Source organism: Chiloscyllium plagiosum, unplaced genomic scaffold, assembly GCF_037043375.1.
Source record: "Chiloscyllium plagiosum isolate Xiang-an unplaced genomic scaffold, Cpla_swu_hap1 HiC_scaffold_2, whole genome shotgun sequence".
In the NCBI taxonomy this organism is placed as follows: Eukaryota; Metazoa; Chordata; class Chondrichthyes; order Orectolobiformes; family Hemiscylliidae; genus Chiloscyllium; species Chiloscyllium plagiosum.
The window spans coordinates 32,768,459-32,788,419 of NW_028270140.1; the positions used below are offsets into that span (position 1 = coordinate 32,768,459).

The following is a 19,961-nucleotide window of genomic DNA, read 5'->3' on the forward strand; positions in this document are numbered from 1 at the left end:
AGCGGTGACAGTTTCAAATCTGATGCTGGGTGTTGACGTGACATGGAACAGGCAAGTTCAAGCAGAATATTTGTCTTCTTCACCTTCCTAGAAAGAATCCTCACTAACTATGACAGAGGTCATACCAAACTAAAGGTAGCCTGCACGGTGCAGATCCAAGGAAATAAGCATTTTGGTGAGTATGATAGGTGAGGGTGAATGAGCAAGTCCAAACCATAAATAAAAGGTTTCCAGGTTTCAGCACAAACTTACAGGTCACTCAGGGGATAATTGTCTCATGACACAGATTGAATATGTGGTGCATGCAAACCCACCACTGAGAAGGGATAACCAATGTCCAATTATTCAAGATAGTGCAAAGAAGCAATTGCATGTTTCAGCAAGGAACCTGACTCCTGTAAAAGAAATCCAAGGGATGAAAGATTCTCCGGTTTAATGAGACCTTCGGGGGGAAAATCAAAGACAACTCTCCTCCACTCAGCAAACTTCCATGTCCAAGATGAGTTCATTTCAGAAGAATAGTGAAACTTCCAGATCATCTTAATTTGCAAAGTTAGTGACTTTGGGAGAGATACTGTAGTGATAAAAAGAATTGTATAGGTGTATTTATAAGATTAATAATGGAGGAAACGTATGTGGTATATGATATACCTATCTGGAAGTGTCTGAAAAGGTTAGCACTAAGGAGTACCCAAGCACAACCCCCTATGGTGATGTAATATGGATATGTGGTCAGGAAGGTTTTGGACCCTGAAGGAGTGAGACCTAACATCTGGGTCCTTCTCTTCATACTAATGTCTACCATATCAATATAACATGTATCTACTTGCTAACATAGAGTCACAGAGTCATACGGCACGGAAACAGACCCTTTGGTCCAACCAGTCCATGCTGAACATAATCCCAAATTAAACTAGTCCCACCTGCCTGCACATGACCTCTATCCCTCCAAATATTTCTTATTCATTTACTTATCTAAATGTCTTTTAATGTTGTAACTATACACACATCTAACAATTCCTCTGTAAGTTCATTCGACACATGAACCAGTCTACGTAAAAAATATTTGCCCCCCCTTGACTTTTTAAAATCTTTCTCCTCTCACCTTAAAAATATGTCCCCTAGTTTTGAAAGACACCTGCCATTCACCTTATCTATACCCTTCATGATTTTATAAACCTCTATAAGGTCATCCCTCAACCACCTAGGCTCCAGTGAAAACAAAACCCCAGCCTATCGAGCCTCTCCAGTTTAATAATATCCTTCCTATAACAGGGTGATCACAATTGGACACTGTACTCCAGAAGAGGCCTCATCATCATCCTATCAAACCTCAACATAATGTCTCAACTCCTATAGTCAAAGGTCTGAGCAATGAAGACAAGGGTGTTAAATGCCTTCTTAACCACCTTATCTATATGTGATGCAAACTTCTAGGAATATTATCCTGAACCCCTAGGTTTCTTTGTTCTACAACATAACCCAATGTCCTACTTTTAACTGTGTAAGTCCTGACTTTGTTTGTTTTACCAAAATGCAATACCTCACATCTTTCCAAATTAAACTCCACCTGCCACTCTTCAGCCAATTGACCCAACTGATCAAGATCTCTCTGTAATCTTAGATTAAGTTCTGCACTGTTTACTATACCACCGATTTTGGTGTCATTTACAAACATATTAACCATGCCTTCTATATTCTCATCTGTATAATTTTTAGAAACGATAAACAAAAGTGGACCCAGCACTGATCGCTGTGGAACACGACTGGTCACAGGCCTGCAGTCTGAAAAACAACTCTCCACCATCACTGTGTCTCCAGCCATTAAGCTAATTTTGTATCCAATTAGCAAGTTCACCCTGAATCCCATCTGATCTGACTTTACTAAATTAGTCTACCCTTGTCAAAGGGTTTCTTAAAGTCTAAGTAACCAATGTCTACCACTCTGCTCTCATCAATGTCCTTGGTTACTTACTCAAAAGACTCAAGTTTGTGAGACATGATCTCCCTCTCACAAAAGCATGCTGACTATTTCTAAACATTTCTTGGCTCTCCAAATGCTTATGAATCATATATTTCAGAATACCTTCAAACAACTTATCCACTACTGAAGAAACATGTAATAGATTACATCTTGTTTTCTGGAGGAGACTTCCAGATAGACTTTGAAGTGGTTTTCCTCCATCACACTAGAGTAAGCAGGCCCTGTATTGGAGAATGGTGGCAGCAGAGTTCATTATGAACATAAATTCAGTCAGCATAGTAAGCTGGCCTACCCACGCAGCATCACCCAGTGTCAACATTGAATAATCTCAAGTCAAAAGGTGACTTTCATAGCAATGGAACCTTTCACCAATTCTGGACATCCTAAACTGTTTCTCAGACAATGAAATATTTGACACTGTTGTAATGTTCAAAATATGGCATCAGCAAGCTCCCAGTAACAAAATAGGATTAAAGACCAGTTCATCTGTTTTGGTAATCTTGATTGAAGGGTTAAATATTGGCATCGAATACAGGGCAGAACTTCCCTGCCCTCCTTCAGAATCATTGTGGGATTCTATCTGCCCACCTGAGAGGGAATACAAGGCTTTAGGATAATGTTACATGAGAAAGACAACACCTTTGGGACAGCACGGTGACTCAGTAGTTAGCACTGCTGCCTCACAGCGCCAGGGACCTGGGTTTAATTCCCACCTCGGGTGACTGTCTGTGTGGAGTTTGCATATTCTCCCCGTGTCTGTGTGGGTTACCTCCGGATGTTCCAGTTTCCTCCCACAATCCAAAGATGTGCAGGTTAGAGTGAGTTGGCTGTGCTAAATTGCCCATCGTGTTAGGGGTAAATATAGGGAAGGGGAATGGGTTTGGGTGGGTTTGTCTTCGGAGGGTCGGTGTGGACTTATTGGGCTGAAGGGCCTGTAGGGAGTTTAATCTAATCCTTGACTGTGTAACTCTACCCCAGTGCTGTATTGGATTGTTGGATTACATATTCAAATCTCGGGGGTGAGGCTTGAACCCATGATCTTCAGATGCAGAGATAGGAGTGCGCTGTTGGTAGGGCACATCTCATTACTTTAAGTAACAGTGTTGACAGCTGTACAGCACTGTACATCAGCTGAGTTTTGATCAAAGCAGTACTTCAAAGGAGAGAAGCTCTGAAATTTAAAATATACCTTTAGAATGTGCAAAATTCATTTTGAGGAAATTGAATATCTCCATCTGTCAGCATGACGACAGGAGAGCACTTAATGCTTCCCCAAGCTTCCAAATTGGGACTAACACTTGATATGTTACAATACAAGCAAGGTTCTGTGGAATAAATAACATTAACATGGGCCATTACTTTGAAGGGTGAACTACGGAGTTGCAAATTAAGGGGCAGGTCACCCTGATATAATTGAATAATGCTTTATAACTACTTAAATGCTCATATTTTCATTCTATGTTAAGAATCTCCACTGGATGCCTAACTCTGTACGTCGGCTTAAGACATAGCAAATGCCAGCTAAAGTTAATATTGCACATTGTATCTTAATTTCCAGTCTGAAAGAAATAAATTAAATCTTATTGCTCTCTGTGTGCATTAAACCCATTTCAGCAAAACAAAAATTACAGTTTCACAAATGCTTTCCTAATGGAAACTGTTAGGAACATGGGGCACAGTTCTGATGGAGCTTTTCAATGATACCATCACCAGTTGTAACAGCGTCTGCACATTAGTTACTTCCAAACTCGGGTTTAACTCACTTAGGATTAATGCTTTGGCAATTATTATATTAGAAATTAGTTATAACAAATTGCACTGATGTTTTTAAGCTCAGGCTACGACAATGAATGAGCTGATCAAAACCTCCCGTGAAAACATTAAGGCAGCAAGCCTTATTGATACTCACTTCCATTATGCATCTGGCAGGAGACACTTGAGAGGCACATCCTCATGAATCCCACTGATGGCAGCTTTGACTCAATATGCTGTGCTCAGTTCTAAATCAGGACAGTGAGTTCATAATCCCACTCTAAGGGACCACGGCAGACTGTGCAGCCTAACACTCTAAGTGCTGCACATGTTATCTGATGTTTTATCTTTCAAATGACACATTCAACTTCAGCCCTCTCAAACAGGCACAAAAATATCTCGATTCTGAAGAAGGGTAGGAGCGCTCTCCCCATGTCCTCATCAATCTTCCCCAACAAAATCTAAATGTACAGCTTGTAGTCCCTCTGTGCAGTATAGGGGTGGAAAGCCAATTACATATTTAATAAAATGGAAACTTGATTTCCATTTCACCTTTCAACATATCAGGACAACATAGGGCCCTTTATGATTAATGAGGTACTTTTTGAAGGGTGGTCATTGTTAGATATTTTCTAATCAATCTGTTCAGAGATATTACTGCACATATCTGGAGTAGATAGAACTTAAACCCTGGAGTCCTGGCTCAGAGATAGGGACACTTCCACCATGCCACATAAACGGCAAGTCATTGTTCCAATGTAGGAAATGTGGCACCCAATTTGTCCACAACCAACTCCCACACAAAAAAGTTCAATATGTGAGGTTAGGGTGACAGGACAATAGGGAATAGCTGCCCCCACTCTCTTTTAAATGCAAGCAGTCACCAGGTTGTGAATGGGTTCCATTCCTGAATCTGTCAATTTGTAAGCAAGTCAGGACAGAATTTAGGGCAATTAAGGCAGTTGCTCATAATTATACGAAATGTTCAATTTTGGTATTTAAAATTACACCCCATATATGGGACCACATTCATAATTAGAAGTGTTTGTAAGTTGGACATTTAAAAATTGGGGACCCCTATGTAATGCTATGAGATCTTTCTCATTCAGCCCAAAACATAGGCAAAGCCTCAATTTAACAGTTCAGCAGGGCAATATTCCTTTAATCTGACAGTGGAAGAGTTAACTAGGTCAGGTGAGCAAGTCTCTGGAATGGGACTTGAACCACAACCTCCTATCTCAGAGCTGAGAGTGCCCACTATAGCTCCTTGTCCTTGAACCAGGAGGCTTGGGCCAAAGAGAGAACAGCATCAAGTTAAAACACATTGTCTTTTTTTGTTTGGCAATTATTCCTCTATCTTGCACAGCTATTCGCTGGGTCCAAGAACAGAAACATATAGAAAGATAGTCACTTACGTTGCAGTGAGACTTTCAATACAGAAAAAGCCTGTAGGTGATAGATAGAAGCTGCTTGGAGGCATAAAGTACTAAGCTTCGCTTCAGAAAATGCATAAAAGAACAAAAGTCTCTGATCTATAAAATTGGGAAGATTGATGGAATTGAGGGAATGAGGAATTTTTACTCAGCAACTTCCTTCTCTTTCCCAGCTCCTCCCTGCTTAGGAACTGGACTAATTGACTGTCTCAACAACCATCACCACCCCTCCCCCCACCCCCCCCCCCCCCCCACCACCCCTCCCGCCACCACCCAACACTCCCCTTTGGTGAGAAGCATGCTCCACAAGAACACTCAACAGAGCAGGTACAGAGGTGGCAGTTCAGCTTGTAGCACCTTGTGGTTTGCACAGTCTTCTTGTGTCTGTGTGGGTTTCCCCCGGGTGCTACGGTTTGCAGGTTAGGTGGACTGGCCATGCTAAATTACCCATAATGTCCAGGGATGTGTAAGCTAGATGGATTAGCCTTGGGAAATGTAGGGTTACAGGAATAGGCTGAGGGAGATGGATTTGGGTGGGATGCTGTTCGGAGGGTCAGTGCAGACTTGATGGGCTGAATGGCCTCTTTCCGCACTGTAGGGATTCTCTGATTCTCCACAGACAAAAGCACAAAATCCAAGGTGACATTCCCATTGCAGAACCAAAGGTGTGCTGGAGCTACTGCATTTCAACAAAGCTGCTAAACGGATGCCTCCTCTGTCCTCTTAAGTGGATTTAAAAGAGCCTGTAGCACTATTTTGAAGAGCAGGGGTGCCTTCCCAGTGCCTTGACCAACATCTATCCCTCTATCAATCTCATGAGAAATCAAATTGCTTGATCATCATTATATTGCTGTTGTTGGGAGTTTGCTGTGTATTAATTGGCTGCCATGTTTCCTACATTACAACAACGACTACACTTTAAAAATTATTTATTTTGATGCAGTGTGCCTGGCCATGGTGAAAAATGTTATATAGATCCAGCTGATCTTCCGGTTTCTGAGCCATGGCTAACACCTATTGCCACTATAAGAAAAGAAATAAGCGTGTCTGAAATCTGCAGTTTAATGTTTAGCTGTGAGAATTTGAAAGCTTTAGAAACATCATTGCTTAGATGTTTCACAGCTGTCTAGTGGGAATGCTCCTATGTTGTTTGATGTTGACTACAAAGCTTTCAGCAATATTATATAACACATCATTACATTAGTTCGGATCTTCATAAGAGGTTTTTGCATGAGACTAAATTCTCAGAGGGTAGAAATAAATAAAGTTGTGAGATACAGGCAAAAGTTGTAAAGGTGATATGTGCCTGTAATTATACTGCAGCATCACAATGTTTTGGTTGATCCTGGAATCTCAACACATTGTTTTTGGTTAAACCTGCGTTTGATCTTGAACCGATCAAAGTTAGCAGTGAGTTGGAGGGTGTGCTGTTTTATAATACTAGAACCAGCCAACGACGCCCTCATCCCCATGAATGAATTTTTAAAAAAAAATCCTCTCAAAAGAAAGGATTGTATTCCATTCGCTACCTTTATCACTTGCTGCAGCTGCATGCTGGTATTTTGAGACTCCTGTACTCAAACACTTCTGCACATTAAAATTCAGCAACCATTCACGATAAATAATACTCTGCTTTTTCATTCTTCTTGCTAAAGTTGACAACTTCACAATTTCCATCTGTCAGATTTTTTTCCCATTCACTTAATGTAACTATGTCATTAAGTAACTCACCTTCATAGTATATTTTTCTACCTATTTTTATGCTATCTGCAAATTTAGCCAACAGGTCTTTGATCACTTCTAAGTCATTGATACAAATTGTATAAGTCGATAGCCCAGCACAGACCCCTGCAAGACCCCCATTTGTCACATCCTACCATCTATAAGAGTCTCATTTAGCCATTTTTTTTTATCAGTCAGTCTTTTATTCATACTATTATGCTACCCTGTATACTTTGCTCCAACTTTGCACAATATGTGGAACCTGGTCAAATGCCTTCTGGAAATCCAAGTACAGTACATCAAGAAACTCTCCTTTATCCACAGTACATGATTCCCATACAAAGAATGCTAATACACTGATTAAACACAAATCCCTTCCACAAAACCATGCTGACTCTTCTTAGTTATCTTGAGGGTTTTTTTTGTATAAATGCAGAGCTATTATCTCTTTAATGATCAATTCTAACACCTTCACCATGCTAGAGATTAAGATGACTGGCCTACAGATTCCTACTTTCTGCCACCCCCTCTTCCTGAATAGAGGGGTTACTTGCTAATCTGTCTCTGCTGGAACCTTTCCTGTATCTAGGAAATTTTGGAAAATTAACATCAATTACCACCTCATTAGTCATCTCACTTAGGTCACAAGAATGAAATCCATCAGGTCCAAGAGACTTAATAACCCACTGGCCTATTTGTTTGCTGAGTACAACTTCCCTAGTGATTACATATATGTAATCCAAGATTAGATAGGCATACATTATTGAGAGATCTGTATCAATGGGAATGATAGCTGCTGAAAATTATTTGTGTTATTATATACTGGAGCCAATTCTGAGACAGCATTCAGAGCAGGCAAAAACAGCACTACTGATAGGAGCACGGGAGGGCAGAGGACAGGTAGAGGCAGTCAGTATCACTCAAGACTCTGTGGGTTTGTTAGCTATTTGGTGAGTCTCTGGTGAGCAGCTAAAGAATTTTCTATTCTAAGGTTTTAACATAATACACAAATGGTGGTAAAGTTAGTATATATGAAGGGCAAACAAGTTGAACAAATGGACAAATACATGGCAAATGCAGTATAACATAAATAAATGTAAAGTTTGGTAAGAAAAACAGAATGGCCAAGTACTTTTTAAATGGTAATAAACTGGGAAAGGTTGATGTACAAAGAGACCTGGTTATCCATGTTCACTGGGCACTGACAGCAAGAATGCAGATGTAGCAAACAGTTTGAAAATACATACTTGCTCATAACAGGAATGCAGTGAATGCTCACCAGACTGATTCTGAGGATGGCAGGTTTGTTGTATGAGGACAAATTGGATTGCCTGGGCCTGCATTCACTGGAGTTTGGAAGAATAAGACGGAACCTCATTGACAGGTATAAAAAGTCGGACAGAGCTGGATAGAGGGATGTTTTCCCTGATTAGGACGTCCAGAACAAGGGGTCAAGAACAAGTCACAGGATGACTGAGGAGAAATTTCTTTACTCAGAGGGTGGTGAACCTGTAGAATTCGCTAACAAAAGAAGCTGTGGAGACAAATTCACTGAATACACTTAAGAAAGAAATACGTAGATGTTTAGAAGTTAAAAGTGTCAAGGGGTATGGGGAGAGAGTGGGAATAATGCGTGAGACAGAGGATTAGTCATGATCATCATGAATGGTGGAATGGGTTCTGTGGACTGAATAATCTACTCCTGGTTATACTGTCTATGTTTCTCTGTAATATTTTAAAGGTTTCAGCTGACAGAAACAAGTGCTATTTGTTAAAATGATCTTAAAATAAAAACAACCATAACTTAAAATTCCAGTCCAAGGGCAGTTGATAATTATACACCCAGAAATAGTTTTAAAATCTACCATTACCACTGTGGCCACCTTGTCGTTGTACAATTACTCAATTTAAAATGGAAATGCAAAATGAATGGTAGCAATAATTTGGACATGTTTCTGCAAAAGGATTTAATCAAAAGAGTTGAGTATACTCGTGTAACATTAGCAAGATTATTCTCATCCATAAAATTTTATAGTTCAATTTCCATGTCAGGGGCTTTCACCAGGGACTGGGTTTCAAAAGTACTTCCCTAGCTTTGAAGCATTTGGGGTATCCTGAGGTTGTGAATAGCGCGACACAAATGTAAGTCTTTCTTTCATCCTTTACAAGACATCATGACATGAATTTACTCTTTCAACAAGATTGGAGAAGGGTAGCGTACTAGGCCCAACTACTTTCAGCTGCTTCATCAATTAATTTCCCTCCATCATAAAGTTAGAAGTGGGGATGCTCGCTGATGATTGCACAAGATTCAGCACCATTCATGACTCCTCAGATACTGAAGCGGTCTACGTTCAAATGCAACAAGAGCTGGACAATATCCAGGCTTGGGCTGACAAGTGGCAAGTATTGTTTGCAAGTGCCAGGCAATAACCATCTCCAATAAGAGACAATCCAATCAATGCATCTTGACAATCATTGAATCCCCCACTATCAATCCTTGGGGTTACCAGAAACTCATCTGGACTCACCACATAAAGACAGTGGCTACTGTTGTGTTTTATTCGCCTTCTGACTCCCCAAAGTCTGTCCACTACCTACAAAACACAAGTCAGAAGTTTGACGGAATACTTCCCATTTGCCTAGATGGGTGCAGCTCCAACAACACTCAAGAAGTTTGACATCATCCAAGACAAAGAGGTCCACTTGATTGGAACCACATCCACAACCATCCACTCCCTCCTCTACTGCTCAGTAGCAGCTATATGTATTATCTACAAGATGCATTGCAGAAATTGACCAAAGATCATTAGACAGGGGAGGTGATGGTGTAGTGGTAATGTTGCTGGACTAGCAATCGGGAGGCCATGGTTAACAATCTAGGAACATGGGTTCAAATACCAACTGGATTCAAGTTTGGGGAGCATGGTGGCTCAGTGATTAGCACTGCTGCCTCACAGCACTGGGTACCCAGGTTCGATTCCACCTTGGCCAACTGTCTGTGTGGCGTTTGCACATTCTCCCCATGTCTGCATGGTTTTCCTCTCGGTGCTCTAGGTGGTTTCCTCCCACAATCCAAAGATTTGCAGGTTAGGTGACTTGACCATGCTAAGTTGCCCATTGTGTTCAGGGATACGTAGGTTAGTTGGATTAGCCATGGGAAATGTAGGGTTACAGGGACAGAACTTCGACTGGGTAGGATGCTCTTTGGAGGGTCAGTGTGAATTTGATGGGCCAAATGGTCTGCTTCCACAGCGTAGGGATTTTGTATTCCATGTAAGCACCTTCTAAACGCATGACCACATCCAACTAAAAGGATAAGGGCAGCAGATACATGGGAATACCACCAACTAAAAGTTCCCCTCCAAGTCATTCACCATCCTGACACAGAAATATATTGCCATTCTGTCACTGCAGCTGGGTCAAAATCCTGGAATTCTGTCCCTTTAACAACATATGGACTACAGCAATTCAAGACAAATTCACCATCATCTTCTCAAGGTCAACTAGGGATCTAGCAATAAATGATGACCAGCCAGCAACGTCCACATCCCACAAGTGCACAAAGAAGTCAATTCTCCGGGGCAGGAATCAGCCAAAATTTATATCAATATTGTGTAAATTTCTTGCTTTAATGAAAAACATCACATGACTTCATAAGTGGGTCAACAATGGGAAAAGGCAGTTGTTATCCTGTTTTACATCAGAGCAGCAACTTCTGAATGCAGGCCTTGCTTATTGCATTGAAAGAAAATGCAGCGAGTGCTATGTAATGCAGTTTCCAGGACAACAGCAAGACTTCAGAGGCTCAGGATGCTATACCAGCTCAGCCACTGAGTTGATTAAAATGGGACTGCAACAAAACCAAGACAGTCTTTATGATTTCATACTACAGTGTTTACAGTGTACCTCTGAAAGTTGGGTACAAATTACAGTAGACATCTTGGCAGTACTCAGCATTACTGAATTCTTAAGCTGTCAATTTGAAGATGAGGTGACTGGTTGTGAGAGATGGTTGAGGTAATTTCCTTCAGTTTATACAGATTATGTTTATCTTTCAGATTAGATAAAAAGGCTTGAAATTCAGTTATGAAATTCCTTATAAGGTTTCGGGCTTAGGTCATCTTGGTCTACATTGTTTTGTAGGACATGTAGGATATTGCAAACATAAATGTTTAACAACTTGATATGAGTAAATGGTGATATGGAATATTTAGCATAGATAGTCTCAGCAAAGGGAGAGATGGAGAAATCACAAACATACATTGGGTGTGGTTTAGTGTAGAGTTGAGAACAAATGGTGAAAATGAAGGCAAAATAATTCAACAATTCAGAGGGCGGCATTAATATCAGTATTGAACAAATGTACTCAGTGTCATAAAGACTATTAGAGTCAGAGTTATAGAGCAGTACGGTAAGCAAACAGGCTCTTTGGTCCAGCTCCTCCATGCTGATCAGATATCCTAACTTAATCTCGTCCCATTTCCCAGCATTTGGCTTATATCCCTCTAAACCCTTCCTATTCATGTCCCATCCAGATGCCTTTTAAATGTTGTAACTGTACCAGCCTCCACCACTTCCTCTGGCAGTTCATTCCATACACGCACTACCCTCTGTGTGAAAAAGTTGCCCCTTAGGTCCTTTTCTAAATCATTCCCCTCTCACCTTGAACCAATAATCTCTAGTTTTGGACTCCCCCACACAGGAGAAAAAACCTTGAGCTATTCATCCTATCCATGCCCCTCATGATTTTACAAACTTCAAATAAGGTCACTCCTCAGTCTCTACTGCTCCTGGGAAAATAGCCCCATTCTATTCTGACTCTCCCTATAGTTCAAACCCTCCTACCTTGGCAACGTCCGTCTAAGTCTTTTCTGAACCCTTTCAAAAGCCTAACAATATCTTTCGTATAGCAGGGAGTCCAGAAATGAACACAGTGTTCCAAAACTGGCCTAACCAATGTCTTGTACAGCTGCAACATGACATACCAACTCCTACAGGCAAAAGTGAGGACTGCAGGTGCTGGGGATCAGAGTCGAGAATGTGGTGCTGGAAATGCTTAGCAAGTCATGCAGCATCCGAGGAGCAGGAGAATCAATGCTTCGGGCAAAAGCCCTGCCTGACCTGCTGTGCTTTTCTAGCACTGCACTCCCATACCAACTCCTATATTCAATGCACAGACCAATAAAGGAAAGGATACCAAATGCCTTCTTCATTATCCTGTCAATCTGTGTTCCTTCAAAGAACTATGAACCTGCACTCTAAGGTCACTTTGTTTGGCAACACTCCCCAGGACCTTACTGCCTTGATTTGCCTTTCCAAAATGCAACACCGCACATTTATCTAGATTAAACTCAATCTGCCACTCCTCGGCCCCTTGGCACATCTGATCAAGATCCCGTTGTACTCTGAAGTAACCTTGTTCACTGTCCGAGGAGAAAGTGAGGACTGCAGATGCTAGAGATCAGCGTTGAGAGTGTGGTGCTGGAAAAGCACAGCCGGTCAAGCAGCATCCGAGGAGCAGGAGAATCGATGTTTCGGGCAAGAGCCCTTCATCGGGAATGAATAAGATCTCCGAGGATAACATTCCTGATGAAGGGCTCTTGCCCAAAATGTCGATTCTCCTGCTCCTCAGATGCTGCCTAACTTGCTGTGCTTTTCCAGCACCACACTCTCACTTCTTCACTGGTCTGGACACCGCCAATTTGGGGTCATCTGCAAACTTACTAACCATACCTCCTCTGTTCACATCCAAATCATTTATATAAATGATGAAAAGGAGCGGACTCAGCACTGATCCTTGTGGCACATTGTTGGTCACAGGCCTCCAGTTTGACAAACCCTCCACCACCACCTCTGTCTCCTACATTCAAACCAATTTGTATCCGAATGGCTAGCTGTCTCTGGATTCCATGTGATCTAACCTTGCTAACAAGTCTACAGTGTAGAACCATTGTTATTTCTGCGACAATGACTTCAAAAAGTACTTCATTGGCCAGAAAGTGCCTTAAGACTTCTGGAGGCTGTGAAAAGTGTCATATAAATGCAAGTCTTTTCTCCCCTTTTAACTAGATTCCCTACAGTGTGGAAACAGGCCCTTCGGCCCACTCCGACCCTCCGAAGAGTAACCCACCCAAACCCCTTTTCCCTCTGACTAATGCACCTAATTGACAATTTAAGCATGGCCAATTCACCTAACCTACACATCTTTGCACTGTGGGAGGAAACCGGAGCACCCAGAGGAAAACCACACACACAGGGAGAACGTGCAAACTCCACACAGACAGTCACCTAAGGTTGGAACGGAACCCAGGACCCTGGTGCTGTGAGGCAACAGTGCTAACCACTTAGCCACCGTGCTGGTACAATTCATCAGGGTAAATATAAAGAACAAGGAAATGTTGTGAGTTTAATAGTAATTTAAGAGTCATCTCAAAGAATCTGTGTAAAGAATGGACCAAAAATAGAGCCTTGCTATTAATCAGCAAAAGCTGAGAATCTTTATCACTGTGCCAAATTATTTAAAGGGGTTGAGGTTGTTAGAGGTCAGTCACTTCATGCTCCAGGATATCTCTGTAGGAATTCCTCAGGCCTAAGCACCTTTATCTTCTTCATCAAGGTCAGGAGTGGGGATATTGTCATTGATTGTACAGTGGTCAGCATCATTCATGAGTCCCCAGATGCTGAAGCTGTCCAAATGCAGCAAGACTTGGACAATATCCACCCTTGAGCTGAGAGGTGGTACATAACCTCTGCGCCACACAAGCGCTGTTTGACATTCAATGGCATTATCATCACACAGTTCCTCATTAGCAAAAGAAACTGAACTGGACTGGCTGTAGAAATTCATTGGTTACAAGAGCAGGTCAGAAGCTAGGAATCCTGCACCAAGTAACTCACCTCTGCCTCCAAAATGCTGTCCATCATCCACAAAGCTTAAGTCAGATGTGATAGAATGCTCCCCACTTGCCTGAATGAAAGCCGCTCCAACAACACTCAAGAAGTTTGATACCATCCAGGCCAAACATTGGTATCACATCCACGAACATCCACTCTCTCCACCACTGATGCTCTGTAACAACAATCTGCACCAGCTACAAGATTCACCATATAAATTCACCAAGGCTCCTTAAGCAGCACCTCTGAAACCCATAACCACCACCATCTAGAAACACACTGACAGTGGGAATACCACCTGTATGTTTCTCTCCAAGTCACAAATTGCCCTGACTTAGAAATATATCACCGTTCTTTCAGTGTCACTGGGTCAAAATCCTGGAACTCCCTCCCACATAACATGGTTTACAATAGGCACCTCACAATCCCCTTCTGAAAAGCAACTTCGGACAGGTAATAAAAGCTGGTCCAGCCTGAGATGCCCACGTCTCATGAATGAATTTAATAAAAACCTCCAATGTCTCCGGCTCTAACTCAGAAATGGAGGGTTCCAGCCTATGGATAATTGCTCCTTGAAAGTGTAAACCTACCAGATAATCACAGTATTGTCAGTTCATTTTTCAGAGTATGCCCAGTCTCTGACTATTTGAATCCAAGTGATCTGGATTAGCTTACCGTCTATCAATTAGCAATGTAGTGTTTTATTTTCCAGCTGAGGTGAAGTCAATGTTTTGCACCTATTCTTACATAGATTATGGTGTATGAAAATCTGGTGAAAATAATCTCAGAATTGATATCAAAGCAAGTAATTTAACATTGCTGCCAAAATGTTTTGAATTTGTTTAAATCAGATGATGTTCTGCACTGAAAACTCACTTGGATTGGTTAGCATTATGCAGATCTCAATGAACACCTTACCTAAAAACATACTGATACATTGATATTAAAAGTGCCAACAAAGCGTATTTTTATATGATCTCTCTATTGTAAACTGTGACAATAAAATTCACAGAACCATTACTGAACAAAGTTTGCCTGAAACACAAAAAGAGACATTAAGTCCGGCTTGATTAAAGGGTTAACTTTAAATTGAAATGACTGAAAGACATTGGTGATGAGGCTTAAAGAGGGAATTCCAAAGCCCAGGGTCCAGATAGCTGAAGGCATAACCATCAAACTTTGACCCAAAGCTACATTGAGATTTTGGGGCTGGCCAAAACCTGATCAAAGGAGTAGGTTTTAAAGAGACATTTCTTAAAAAGTACAGGGAAGTGAACTAGAATGGTTCCCTGGATTAAAGATTTTAGCTACAAGGCTGGCTTGGAGAGATTTGTGAAGAGATTTAGGAGAATGATAATTGATGCTCCCAGAGATCAATGCTGGGACTTTGCTTTTTCTATTTTATATAAATGATTTGGAGATGGGTGTTGAAAGGAAAATCTCTAAATTTGCAGATAATACTAAACTAGGAAGAATAGTGAATTCTAGGGGTGATGCTGAACAACTTCAGAGTGACATTGACAAGTTGGCCAATTGGGCAGACACCTGGCAGATGAAAATCAATGCAGAGAAATTTGACGTAATGCATTCTGGTAGAAGAAACAGAGAAACAATCCAGGGTCAATGGTACAACACTGAGAGGAGTATAGGAGCAGAGGGACCTCAGGACTCAAGTGCATAAGTCTCTGAAGATGGCCAAGTTGAAACAATTATTAAGAAGGTTTATCGGATCCTTGGGTTTATAAATAAAGGCGTAGAGTATAAAAGCATGGAACTGATGCTACACCTCTACTAAACATTGGTCAGATCACATTTAAAGTACTGTGTTCAGTTCTGGATAACTTACTTAAGGAAGGATTTTATAGCTCTGAACAGAGTGCAATGGAGATTTGCCACCATGATTATGAGGAATGCAGGGTTTTAGACACAAGATTGAAGAAATTGAGTTTACTCTCCCTGGAGCAGAGAAGAATTAGAGGTGGCCTTGTTGAGGTGTTCAAAATTATGAATAATTTTGTCAGGGTAAAGAAGGACATTCTGTTGCCACTAGTTAGTATGTCAGTAACTAGGGATCACAATTTCAAGATTGTCAGCAAGAAAGCAAAGAATAATATGAGAAACTTCTTTCCTCAGAAAGTTGTTAGGTTTTGGAATGCACTGCCTGGGACAGTGGCAGAGGCAGATTCCACAGGAGGTTTCAAAAGCGAGCTGGATGGATCTTTGAAAGTGATGAATTTAAAGGGCTACAGAGATAAGGTTCGAGAATGGGACTAACTGGGTAGCACTTTCAAGAGCTAGTATAAACATGACAGGTCAAATGGCCTCCTTCTTCACTGTAACATTCTATGAATCTACATGGTTGGGAAGGCACAAGGAATAAAGGAGACAGATTACAGGATTTGGCAAAGAAATGCAAGAAGGGACACGAGGAAGAATGTTTAATGCAGCAAGTGGTAATGAACCACAACTCCCTGCCAATGAAGGTTGTGGAAGTAAAACTGATGAATAATTTCAAAAGGAAATTGAATGGACACATGAGCAAACAAATCTATAAGGTTCTCGGGATGGACAGGGGTTGGGACTGTTTGGACTATTTTACAGAGACAAGGTAAGGATTTGATAGACAAAATAGCCTCATGCTATGCTATAGAAGCTCCATCACACTATCACTTTTAAGGGAAGGAATAAAGAGTGACTCGGGATATTGGGTCAATTCTTAGACTTAAAGAAGGAAAATGCAGCTTAATTCAAAATAAATTAGGAGATAAACATCCTTTATTGTCATAAATCATGGTGGTTGCTGAGCAATAGAAAGAGCACCTGCATCTCTAATGTCATGGTATTTCTGTTTGAATCACTACTGCAGATTCCCTATGCTATGTAAGGTTTGTAGGACACAGCAGTGTCTGGCTTCTCAAGCTTGTTCCTCCAAACCGCACATTGGATTGCTAAATTGACAGAAGTATGCTGCACTTAGTATTTCATTATGACAGCTCATCTTTCAGTAAAATACATTTGTTCTGTTAAATGTCAAGGCGTCTTATGAATATAAGTGGAACATCATACTCCCAAACACCTCCCACGTGAAATACTGGCCATTGAAAGAACAGGACTGAACTGGACAGGTTAGCAATATGGTATTTTCCTGATGCATCCATCAATATTTAATCACAATTTCTCCCTTGTGGATATTATTGCTGGCAACATTCTTGTTCCATTAACATCACGCCACTACTGAGAAAGCTGGCAAAGCCATCGAATGCTCAAGCCTCTTGATGAAGCTGCATATTTGAACTGGATCTCTGCTCTCTGGAATTAATGTTCCCCAGGACAACTATTGCCAGCGAAGCATTGAATTGCCACAGCTATCTCCAATATTAATTTTATAATAATGCATCAACCAGCCAACTGTTAGCTGCAAGTGGGCTTAATTTTAATGGGTTAAGCTCTATTTTAATGGGTTAGCCTCTTTTTGGCCCTGCTAATTCCTTCAGCATGTCTTCCAAATGCCAGATTCTATATGACTCCTTACAAATGACCAAGGTTCCTTCAACAACACCTCCCTAGTTTAGTATCCTCGATACCGAAAGGGATGAGAAACACCATCACCTCGGAGTTTCCAGGCAAGTCACATGCCCATCCTGATCTTCCATGTAACATTTCAAAAGAATGAACATGCATTTATATATCACCTTGCACAACTTCAGGGGATTCCAAATACTTTTACAACCAATTAGGCACTTTTCAAAGTGTAGTCACTGTTGTAACATAGGAAACATGGACACCGACTTGTACACAGCACAATCCCACAACCAGTGGCCAGGTAGTCTAATTTTATGTATTTTGAACTTGCACAATAACTGAAAATAGTTACAGAAATACCCTGATCACAGAAAGGAACTGATAGAAGGAAGACAAAGAACGCTGTACCTGTCAAGGTCTCTCTGTATGTCAGAGACCATGCAATGGAAGTGCGGTATTGAACATACAGATCTCAGTCCCCTATTCATCTACAGAGTTGCTGGGAATTGAGCAATGACCGATCCTTTTACAAAGGAAAGAAAGACTTACATTTGTTATCTCTTTTAATGTCCTAACCTCAGGACATTAAAAAGCACATTTAAAGGCATGAAATCTTTCCCACGTGTTGTAACGTAGAAAATGTGGCAGATCATTTGCATAAGGTTCAGTGTTCTCAATGTTTTTGGTTGGATGTTGAAATATTGTTGCCATTATTGCTCTGAGTATAACTAGAGCATGATTTATATGGCAGGATTTCCCACTGACAGTTAATGTGCACAGGTGACTGGCAGCTAAATCCTGGTTACAGTGGTTTGGAAACTGACATGAAGAACAATTCAGTGGTGAATTTCTTTTTGCTTTTTGGTAACTTGGCAGGTTTAAGCTGTGCATGAAACTGGAAGTGAATGGAAGGCTTGTTTCCAATGGAGCCATATACCCACAATGTGCCCAATTGCAGGTATCACAATTTATGTTGTCGCAGCCCTCACCAGGATGATGCCGGGGTGAAGGAGTTCAGATATGTGGAAAGACTGGAGAAGCTTGACAGAGTAGATGCTGCGAAGACATTTCCGCCTCCACGTAGTCAGGCGTAATTAAACTTAAGCGACACAATTTCAGAATAAGACATTTGGACTAGACATGAGGAGGGATTATTTCTCTCGGATGGTTGCCAGTCTTTGGAACTCTCTTACATAGAGAATAGTGGAGCTTAGGTCATTAAATATATTTGAGGTTGAATTAAACAGACTTTTTATTTACAAGGGAATCAATGGTTATGGAGGGGAAGACAAGGAACCGGGGTTAAGGCCATGATCAGATCAACCACAATGTTATTATTGAAGGCACAGATGGATTGAGAGACTAAATGACCTACAGCTAGGATTGTTCTCCTTAGACCAGAGAAGGTCAAAGGAAGATTTAACAGAGCTGTTGAAAGTAATGAAGGGTTTTAACAAGCAAATCCTCCAAGTGGGTCATTCAGCAAACACCAAAGATTTAAAATAATTGACAAAATTGCTAGAGGGGAAATCAGGGTTTCTTTTTAATCTAGAGGTTTGTTAAGAGTTAGGATGAACTGCCTGAAAAGGAAGATGGAGTGGGATTCCATAGGGAATACAAAAAGCAAATGAACATGAACTGGAAGAGGGTTAATTTGTTGGGTTGTGTGCAAAGAGCAACAGATTGGGTGTAATTGGATAGCACTTTCAAAGAGCTGGCTCTGGCAAGATGAACTAAATGACCAAATGCTCCATCATTTTGTGATTCCATCGTTGTCAATCTTGGTCAACATGATTCTTTCACTAGTATGGAAGTTCTGTACAGCACTATCACAATTATCAAAAGGAAAGCCATTGCTGCTGGACAATTTCCCTTAGCTCTTTCAAGACAATACCAGTCAGAGATTTTATCTTGACAGACTCATACAGAAAATATTATATTTCTCTTGTTGGTGCTTCTGTGATTAGTTTCAAATGCTATTGGCTACATTCCCTTTATAAATTGTTGGTACAGGATGCTCACTAATTGAAGTAGAGAGCTCAGTGACAGAGGATTACATGTGCTGTCAAGTTCTGCTATTGGTTTAACTTCAGTAATCAGTACCAGGAACAGTCTCAGATGTGAAAGCTTGGGAGGAAAAAAAATGCTTTCTGGAGAGAAATCTGTTTGTTTGCTTTATCAGACCCGCCTGAAATGCATATCCAATACCTAATTTGGTACAGAGAAAGAATTATAATTGTTCTAATCAACTTATGTAGACATGTTATGACACACCTCTGAGGCCAATGGGATTTGAACCCAAACCTTCTGATTAGAAACAGGGACATGACCACTGTATCACAATGGAAATAAATAGTTGCCTCTTTCAAGGTCGAAAAATGTGTTGCTGGGAAAGCACAGCCGTTCAGGCAGCATCCGAGGAGCAGGAGGATCGACGTTTCGAGCATAAGATCTACATCAGGGGTGAGGCTTGTAGCCCAAGGGGGCTGAGAGAGAAATGTGAGGGGTGTAGGTCTGGGGGGAAGGTAGCTTGGAATGTGATAGGTAGATAGAGGTGGAGGGGAGGCTGGTGATTGGTTGGAAAGGAGGGTGGAGTGGATAGGTGGGAAGAAAGAAGGACAAGTAGGACAGTTCAAGAGGACGGTGCCAAG

At 41.1% G+C, this 19,961-nt stretch overlaps 1 protein-coding gene across 6 annotated transcripts in view; it reads right to left on the bottom strand.

Annotated features, from left to right (window-relative positions):
- The window catches only part of trpm3 (transient receptor potential cation channel, subfamily M, member 3), a 576,387-nt gene that overhangs the window by 220,239 nt on the left and 336,187 nt on the right, over positions 1–19,961 (bottom strand). The gene's annotated exons all lie outside the window — the stretch shown is intronic.